The sequence below is a fragment of the Coptis chinensis genome, chromosome 2 (assembly GCF_015680905.1).
Source record: "Coptis chinensis isolate HL-2020 chromosome 2, ASM1568090v1, whole genome shotgun sequence".
Lineage (NCBI taxonomy): Eukaryota > Viridiplantae > Streptophyta > Magnoliopsida > Ranunculales > Ranunculaceae > Coptis > Coptis chinensis.
This window is the reverse complement of record NC_141457.1, coordinates 57,856,072-57,866,529: the sequence shown is the minus strand read 5'-3', so window position 1 is coordinate 57,866,529 and position 10,458 is coordinate 57,856,072. Positions and strand designations below refer to the sequence as shown.

Here is a 10,458-nt window from a genome sequence, read left to right as displayed (position 1 = left end):
GCTTCTCTGTCTTCATTCTCTCTCTCATTACTATTCCAAATTCTTGCTGGGGTTCTATGCCTATCTTCTCACCTTCAACAAATCATCGTCATCACCTCTACATCTCTGAATACCAGAAAATTTCTCAACTTTAGATTCCTCAATCAATTTCTCTAACACACACAAATCCAACTGCAACAACACCAACAACAACAACTTCAAATTCCTTTTTCTATTCAGTTTTGACTATACTAAATAGATTATATTTTTCTTTTTTCTATTCAGGTTTGATACTAATCCAATCATTATCTTGGGGTTGTTAAATTTTAATAATTGAGTTGTAGCATTCTGTTGTTAGTGTATTTTTATTTGGATTTTAGAGTATATATAGAAAAAATGTTTGAGATTCATAAGTGTTGTCTTCTAAGTTCTAACATAGTTGATATCCCTAACAAGAGGAATCCCGAAGAAGTTCTAGTTCTTTTCACTCCTTCACCCACTGGTAATCTCCACGTTGGTGGGGCTGGAACTGCTCTTTTCAATTACTTATTCGCCAAGTACTCTTTCACCTCTTTCCATTATTACTCCTTCATAATAATAATAATAATGCAAAGGAAATGACACATTTCTGTTTGCTGCAAATGCAAAGGTCAAAGGGTGGGAAGTTTGATACAGATTTGGAGAGATCTACAAAGGAATCTGAGAATGCTATCCTACAAGATCTTTCATGGCTTGGCCTTGATTGGGATGAAGGTCGACTTTTTAATCAATGGGAGTTATTTTTTCTAATTTATTATTGAGTGTGGTAGATCATCAAATTTACACTGGCTATGCAGGTCGTGGTATTGGTGGAGATTATGGTTCATATTGACAGTCTGAACGCAACTCTTTATACAACCATTATACCAAGAAGCTTTTGGATTCTGGTCATGTTTATTGTTGTTTTTGTTCAAATGAGGTACTTCATCTTTCTATCTATTTCTATTTCTATCCTACTTTATCCCCAAATCTCCCCGCTCTTCCGACTCCCTAAACAAACTCTTCTTCAAATGTTTGGTTTTCCAGATCTTGACAATGACTCATTTGCAGGTGCTCTCTCTTTCTTTTTGCCCCAATTTAGTACTTAATTTATTACAAAAGCAAAACAAGCTGAGGCTACTTTTCGACTTGGTCCTAAACTTGAAATTACTTGTTATGGTTGTGAAGATCATTTTTTAGAACTCGACATGGTACATCATTCGTAAGTTTCCACACCCGCGTTAAATAATTTGGATTTGATTATTTAAAGTATTGTTATGATTTTTTGCTGACTTGGATTGTAGGTGGGAGTGTTTGAAAGAGATTTTAGTAGGTGACTGGACAGATGGGATACTGTGTAGTATTGGTATGCCAGTGATAAATGGGTCGGTGCGTTATAATTGTCAGGTTCTTTGTTTGAATAGAAAAAATATAATGATTCATCCAAAAATGTGGCTTGGGAATGATAGAAACTATAGGGAACTACGGTGGTTTACGGCATGGAAACAGAAAGGCGGGCTTGTGGATTTTCTGTAACGCTATGATATCTCTCAAGCTTTGTCACAGGAATATGTACATTTTGGATATGGGTACATGAAGTTTAATGACAATGTGTAAGTGCCAAGAGCTAGATGCTAATGATTTTTGTTGTTTTCAATCTTTACTCTGGATACTTTTTTAGGTTACATTTTATTTATTTGTAATATGACATGCTGAATAGGAAAGGGATTTTTGGTTTTGGTAATGCACACCTAGTATTAAAAGCAACACCAGGTTAAAGATAGATTATAATTTATTTTGTAAAGTTTTTGCAAGTGGATTATGTATGAGTAATTATATGGTTTTTGTTTCTCTTGTTGGGTTTTTATAGTTGAATGATGAAATATTTGTTATTTGTTAGACGTGTTGCTGCTGAAGTCTGTGAAGAGCTCTTTGTCCCAGTACCTCCTCATACTGAGCTTTCATTGAATTGCGTTCAAGTGTTTATGAATGCGAGTAAAAGTCACCACCAGCTAAGGAAGCTGGATATTCGTCTTAGTGCCTTTAGAACGATATGCCACCGGTACTCATGATATCGGGCGGGATACTAATCAACAAGGCTGTGACGGTGGCCGCCTTTATTATGGCATTAAACTTAATCTTTCATCGAGAAGGTTATTAAATCTAAAACTTAAGTGATGGTGATCTTGATCATATGTATGACGGGAAGTTTAATATTGGTAGATGAATGTTGCTGCGTCGTTATAAATGAGGATGTGGTTGCTAAAGGATCACAATTTTTTGTGAAGGATGTGGAGGTTGTGGTCGCTCAAGTAGACCTAGACACTGTAAGCTTTTATTTCACTTTATCAATCTTCTGTTGCGCTTATGTTTTGAATTTGGACTCCTTTCTTCGTTAGTTTTTCATATCTACTTTTAGGTTAAATAGAGTCAAAACATAACTGTCTTTGAAGAGAATAGCTAATAATTTTAATTTCATCTTATTTATTTTTGCTTCGGTTTTGGTCTTATTTGTAATTGGTCGCTATTATTGTTATTATAGTTGGGTGTGATTATTACAGGACAAAAAAATAAGTTATTATTCTCTGGGAATAAAATATATCTTTTATCGATGAAAAAAAAAAAATATCAAATCGGTAGGTTTGAAATATTGTGTAACTGGTTACTCTTAGAAGTATATTTATTAGAATAGTTACGATAGTTTATGTTACCTGCTTAATTAATAACTTGGATGCCTACTATTAATAGCAGGGACTTATCTACTCATTAAATGCAATGTAAGCTGATTTATTGATCTGTTTGCCATATTCTTATAATTTTATATTCCCATGGTCATTGAGCATGCCCTAACATTGTTAGGATCTCATATGAAGCTAGAGTACTGCTGAAGACAAGAGTCTAATTGCATATGTACCACTTACTCTTACTTTTACTTGTAATCTTATTAAAGGTCGATAGTCTAAGGGGATCCATAAGTAGTTTCCAAGAGCAAGCAAGTGCCGCGGCAGTAGTTCCATTGGTCAGAGTACAATATAATCTATGTCGATCGTTTAAGCACCAAATGCCACTCTCTAGCCCATTGAAGGTTTGTTGTTCTTTTTGAAAGGATAACTCCATATCTCCACTTTCTCTCTGTATCTCCCATGTAATGAAGCATGTTCAAAATTGTGTCTTACCTATCATGTTTTCACCACATTGTTGCAGATCACATATCATTCCCCTGAGCAGGAGATAACTTATGGACCTGGTTGATGGCTAGACTATTTAAGGAGGAGTGGTGCCTATGGTTTTCTACTTCCACTTTCTAGTGGAGCAGATAGCTCCTCTGTAGCTGCTATTGTTGGCTGCATGTGCCAACTTGTAGTATAAGGTCAATTATCGGAGCCCTAGAGCTTGCATATTTTAGGTCTTAATATTTTAGGTATTTGTTATTGACAGACCCCATATTGTATTGGGCAGACTCCAACAAAGAAAACAATTATTACAAGTGTGCCATTGGTCCCAAAAAATCCAAAAAAAAAAAATATTACAAGTGTGCCATTGGTCCCAAAAAATTGAATTCGAAAACCCCAAGCTTAAACGACCTAGCTAGGTCGTTCATTGTGTAAACCCAACGATGTGGCCACACCGTTTGGACTGAGTCCCCAACGATGTGGCCACACAGTTTGGACTAAGTCTCAAACAATGTGGCCAAGTCGTTTGGGACTTAGTCCAAAACGGTGTGGCCACACCGGTCAAGAGGTCAAAAAACAGAACTTTATATTTTTTCAAAGTTCAAATCCCAAATGGTGTGGCCACACCGTTTGGACTAAGTCTCAAACGATGTGGCCACACAGTTTGAGACTTAGTCCAAACGGTGTGGCCACATCGTTGGGGACTCAGTCCAAACGGTGTGGCCACATCGTTGGGGACTCAGTCCAAATGGTGTGGCCATATCGTTGGGTTTGCACAATGAACGACCTAGCTGGGTCGTTTAAGCTTGGGGTTTTCGAATTCATTTTTTTGGGACCAATGACACACTTGTAATATTTGTTTTTTTTTTAGACTTTTTGGGACCAATGACACACTTGTAATAACTATTTTTTTTTTTGGTCTGCCCAACACAATATGGAGTCCGTCAGTAATAGGACCCATATTTTATTATGTGGTTACAATATAAGTCGGTCATTTTATATCTTTAAGCCTTAATGGGTCCGTATGTATGGAAAACCCCTCAGAGTATTTACTGCTTTCTATTTCTATATATTGATCCCAAATAATCATCCAGAAATAGCAAATGGTGATGAGCAAGTCAAAGTTGATGCAATACGAATTGGCAATTATACTGATGGTTAGTTTCCAACTGATAGCAAAGAGTTTGACAAACGCATTTTTAACACAATTTTCATGGGAACTGAAAACAGGTGAGACTTACGAATATAAATGTTCTCTTCGTCTCTCTCCCTCCAATGTTACCAGCCAACACAAAAATTCGATCTAAATTCCAAGGCGAAAATTTAAGGTTCCCACCTTCTCCAAGTGATTATTCTCCAAATTTTTAATATTCTTTGGGTCATTTTTTTTTGGCAGGCAACCGATAAAAAAAAAAGACCTTCAGAAACAGGTTTGCTTTCCTTTTTTCCCCATATTCTCCTTCTCAATTCATGCGATATCGCTTTTTCATCTAAAAAATTCTTCTCCATACGGAAGAGGCTAGATTACGTTTTTTTTTAATTGTATTAACTGTCGTATTTCAGTCCTAGGAATTTCAATCATTGGTTGGATTATGGAATGTACTTTGGTAATTCTATCTCTTTCCAAGTTGGATCAAAGTAAATCAAAGCTAATCAAATGGTTGTAGATTACAATTTGCATTGCAGCACCTTAAACATGATTTCACTAGCCTTTTTTTAAGTAAGATCTAGCTCCTTTTCATTTAAACATAATCAATTGTTTAACATTCTTAGAAAAAATAATCATATCAAAGATGGACTTTAGACATGCTCAAATCACTAAAGTTTATGGTCTCCCTTTATACTAAAGTCACTATTATGAATGATTTTTTTTCAGGTTTGAGAAATAGGTAGAAAGGGTAGGTTGATTCCTTCTTTTACCTTTTGAACTCATACTGAGGGCAGAGCGATTGGACAAGGCCGGACAGAGTGATATTGCTTTGAGATAATATAATCTCATTTTGTACCTTGCGGCCATTCTTGGCAGAGGACATTCCCAAGTTTGAGTTTTGGACTTATCTATTGTGTTACCAAATATTTTTAAAAATTACACTGCCATCCCTAGACAAAGATCGATGTGGGTGTGGCAGGGTTACCTCCGTGGAGTCAGTTATGGTCTAGACATCACACTTACGAGGAAACATAGCTTATTGCATCGCCATGATTTGCGGGGAAAATGTTTGTGTCTTATCAATATGAGTTTTGGGTAGTGTTCCATTTAATGATACTCCCATAAGTTAGAAAACTCTAATATATATATGTGAGATTATGAGGTGAAATTTAGGTAGTGTTCTGTTACATCAGTTGTTTTCATTGTTTCTTTCCCCAGGTTGGTGAGCTTCCCTTCTAAGGGTGTGATCTGTTGTAGGCCTGGAACAAAAATACCTAGGCGTTGCCAACAGATCAGATCCTTGATTCATTTGTGTTATTCAAAGTGAACACTCTTGCTGGAGGGTTTACAATGGTCCGAGAACTTTATCAGGTTACAAACTATTGCATTTTGAAAAACAATAATTATTGATGCATAGTGATTCATGTTCCGACCAAATATGATCAAAACACTAAGTGGTAACGAAAGAGATGAAGAATGTAGAAAAGTAATTAGAAAAGTGATGGTGATCGGGAGAATGATGAGACTGTACCTTTCGGTTGTCTACGTACCCAAATTATCGATGAGATCAAATCTCAAGAACGTAGTTCTATATAAAAAATAGTTTGGTATTTATATAGGTAGAGTATGGACTCCTTGTAGCTTAAGTAATTATAATTGAATATAACTCTCAACTGATAATTATCTCTTTAAAAAGAAATAAATCTGGACATAAATTAATGTACATTAGTGGCAAGCCATGTGGCTAAGGTTCAGCCTTAGACACATGAGTTAATGGGCCTATACATTGATCCATGGTATTGCAAATTGGGCTTTAGCCCTGTCAATTAAACGAATAAAATAGAGACCCCTACTAATTGACGTTTGCCACGTAGGTGGGGGTTGAAACACCACCCCCTCTTTGGCATGCGAACAGAGTTCATATGGCAAAGAAAAGAAGAAAAATCAAGGAAAAAAATGGAATAAGAAAAGAGTGAGCGGAATGTATAACAAAGTGTCGTGTGAATGTAAACGATAGGAAAATGGACAGTTGGGAAAAATTCGTGAATTATCGAGAACGAAATAATATCAAACTAATGTATACGGGACGCAATGTAGTTAAATAAAAGATGGTTGAAGGAGAAGTGAAATGGGGGCACAGAAAAAATCGCAAAAGAAATTGATGGCCGAAACTGTACCGAACGCATTACGTAATAATACTAAAATTGATTTCGACAACGCATGCCAACAGAATAGCGATATTAGGATTAGAAAGTTAAAATTAAATGTAGGGGCAGTTTAGTAAGAATAGGAAAAAAAAAGTTAAATATGAATTGGAGTCGAAGGTGAATACTTTAGCGACAAAAACGGGATGCCAACTTCAGATTGGATAAGAATTCGGATTAGAAAAGAATCCCACCAGCAATGGAAAACTAGATCGAAGAAACCTTATATAAGTGCTGGCACAGCGCCATAGGGCTGAGCGATTCCGACAATAATTCGAAACCACAAATCCCAATCAAAGAAAAGACATCAACGCTTATCAAACAGAACGTGGTCAAGACTCCCTGAAGTCGTAGAAAGCTTGTCATCTTCCGCAATATCGCCAACACTACTGCTCTAGAACTCTGTGTTTCGTCTTCGAGTTGACCAGCAGGTACGTTCTCTCTCTCCATCAAACTCTATTTAGATATAAACTTGTGTTGGTTTCCGGTTAGGCTTAGGGGACAAGGCTGGACGACAAAGCAACAGGGCCTTTGGTGGTAGAGCACTCTAGCAACTCGCTTTTGTTCTTGCCCCATATCTATTGGCGTAGATGGTCTGTGCAGCAAGTGGGAAGTCAGTACCACCAATCCCACAAGAGAAGTCTGCTTCGTTGTGACAGGCCCCGGTATGTGCTCTCACCATGAAGCTTTGTGTGAATGCGCTGTACGTGTTGTCGCCATGAAGCGTTGTGTTTATGCACTGTACGTGGTGTCGCCATGAAGCTTTGTGTTTATGCGTTGTATGTGCTGTCACCATGAAGCGTTGTGTTTATGCGTTGTACGTGTTGTCGCCATGAAGCTTTGTGTTTATGCGTTGTATGTGTTGCCGCCATTATGCTCTGTTGAGATAAAGTCCTGGGGCGGTGTGTATAGAAAGAGAAAACTGCATGTGGAGGAAGCTGCGGACGTGCAAAAACACGAAGGGCTGTGGAGGAAATGCTATTATGGCGATAGATGATGGCGCTCTTATTCAAAAACTGGTTTGAACAAACAGGATATGGTGCAGCGCCAGCAAAGGAAAGGCACCGTACCTGTGTCGCACGGATTTGGGCCGGTGCACCCAATTTGGATCAAGTGAACCCGGTTTTTGAGCTATCTTACCCGATTTTTTTTTTGTGCCACAGGTAGAAACGACCGTATTATACAGGCGAAAGATAATCGAGAAGAAGAAGACTCAATGACGATCATAAACTGGTGAGGTGGAAAGAAGGTGACAGATACAGCGAATACACGATGACACGACGATGGTCACTTAAGGAAATACAAAAAATATTAGTACTTGAGAGATTTGAGATGGACGAAGTGTATGAATTTGAAACGAAAGTCGAAGAAGATGAAGTAGTAATGGCTTACTCACAATTAAGTTGTGGGAGTGCGATTCCGTTGAGCAAAGAAATTGCGCAATTATTGGAGTGGTGACAAATTGCACCGGGACAACTGCCAATTTCATTCTAGTTAATCTTTACGAGAGTACACCATTTATTAAATGAATTTAACAGAAGGTTCGGGGCTCAAGAATTCTTCGTGTTATATCAACCGAAAGCCATACTTATGAAAGGGTATATAAAATTTGAAGTTGAATTCAAGAGTCCAAATAGAAGATTTAAAGGGTTCTCGAAAATATATACCAGATGGGATAGATTTTTGTATCGCTTGCGAGGGAATTGGAATCCGACAGAGTTTAAAGTGCCGAACAAATTTCGAGGTAAGGCAAAACATTAGTATTGAAAATTGTACTAAAAGTAAATTGTTGACTAATATGAGTTATTTTTTGTCTAACAGAAAACGGGAGTATAGTACCAGAAGATTAATTGTTTTGTTTTTTTTCCCCCAGGATAACGGGAAAACAACAACTAAAATCTACTTATAGAACTTGCGCAGATGAAACGCATTCCACGACTTATCGAGAACAATCCCATCTAAATCTCGGAGAAAATAAGATCCTTTGGTGGCGAGGCGATCAATGATGTATGGACCTGTCCAGTTTTCTCCAAATTTACCGGAATCTATCAACCTTGTCTTTCGACATAGTACCCAGTCATCTTTCCCAAACACTAAAAGTCAAACTTTCTTATCATATTTTCGTTTCATATCAGCCTGGTAACGAATTAACTGTTGAAGACCAACATCTCTCGTCTTATCTATCAAGGCTTTGGCTTGAGCAAGTGCTTGATCATTCGACTCCAATTCCATGGCAGAAGTTCGTGTGGTTGGAGTCATCAACTTTGTAGGTAAGACCGCTTCTATACCGTAAGCAAAATTAAATAGAGAAAATCATGTTGAATACTTAGGCGTGGTTTGATAAGCCCACATAACCGCAGGAAGCTCCTTAACCCAATTTTCTTTGGCCTGTTGCAGTTGCCGCTTGAGCATTGCAAGAATGGATTTGTTAGTAGCTTCAGCTTGTCCATTAGCTTGCGGATGGTACGGTGCCGAGAAATTGTGACTAATCTTCAAGTCAGAACAAAATTGTCAAATTTCGTCAGTGTCAAATTGTTTGCCATTGTCGGAAGTCAATGATGATGGAATACCGAAATGACAAACAATGTCACACCATAAGAACTTTTTAACATCCAAAGCATGGATTTGGGCTAAGGGCACAGCTTTAGCCCACTTGGTAAAATAATCAGTTGAGACAAGTAAAAAACGAACACTGCTAGGAGCTTTCGAAAGTGGATCGACAATGTCAAAACCACTTCGCAAACGCCCAAGGGCTCAAGATTGGATGAAGTTCCTTCGCTGGAAGTGTTCCCATATTAGCATATTTTTGACAATGAACAGACTTCTCAGACAAACGCTTAGCATCCTTTTGCATGTATGGCCACCAGTACCCTTGTGTCATTGCTTTATGAGCGAGACTTCGCCCCCGGGAGTGGTTCCCACATAGGCCTGAATGAATTTTCGTGAGGACGAGTAAACCTTTAGCTCTGCTGAGATAACGAAGCATAAGGTTAAGACTTGTGCCTTTGCGATAAAGTTGCAAAAGACTGTCCAAAGTTGAGATGAGACAATATTTCCAAGCATCGCGTTTGACACGATCACCCACTTTATGATCGGGAGGCAAGATGTGATCATGTAAATATGTGATATAAGAAAGACATCAATCATCTTTGTCATAAGGCGTAAGCGGAAAACTTAGCTTTACATCAGGAACTTCTGGAGCATTGTCAACTTCATGATCATCGTCGGTATGGACCGAGACAATATCATTAACAGGATCATTGTGGTCATTTGATAGCATAAGTTGTGGATCAAGTGTTTTCTCTGCAATGACAGCTTGATTATCAAGATCACTCTTGCGCTTCTGAGTCAGCACAGGAGATATCAAATTGGCAAGATGTGATTCGTCAGAAAATGTCCAGACAAAAAAACAACTCTGAGTGATGTACATATCGCGCACGTCCTCGATGGACATATCGATACTTGACTCCTTTTAAAATTGAATGGTAATCTGGCGGGGCTCATCGGATTTAACTGTTGTGGATAAATACGCGAGAGAATCAGCATGTCGCACATCATGATGCGGATGCTGCACAATACTGATAGAATCAAAATTTCGAGCAATCCGATGAATTAAGTCCAAATAAGTCGCCATTCTCTCTCCACGAGCCGCATACGATCCTCCAAATTGGCTAGCGACTAACTTAGAATCTGTGAATAATCGTAACTTAGTTGCCCCCAGGTAAAGAGCATTGCGCAAGCCGCAAATGATAGTTTCGTACTCGGCCTCATTATTTGAAGCGTCAAAACCCAAACGTATTGACTTCTCAATTTTTTCTCCATTCGGCTGCAAGATTACACACCCAATACCAAAGCCAGACTTATTATGCGAACCATCAGTGTAACCAATCCAGCAATCGGCAGATATGATAAGTGTGGCAAGTTATCACCCCCA

The 10,458-nt window shown here is 38.2% G+C and overlaps 1 pseudogene; it reads left to right on the top strand.

The window, feature by feature from the left end:
- Nucleotides 1–1,115: 1,115 nt before the first annotated feature.
- On the top strand, nucleotides 1,116–9,009 carry LOC147516809 (glutamine-dependent NAD(+) synthetase-like; annotated as a pseudogene).
- Nucleotides 9,010–10,458: the final 1,449 nt, after the last annotated feature.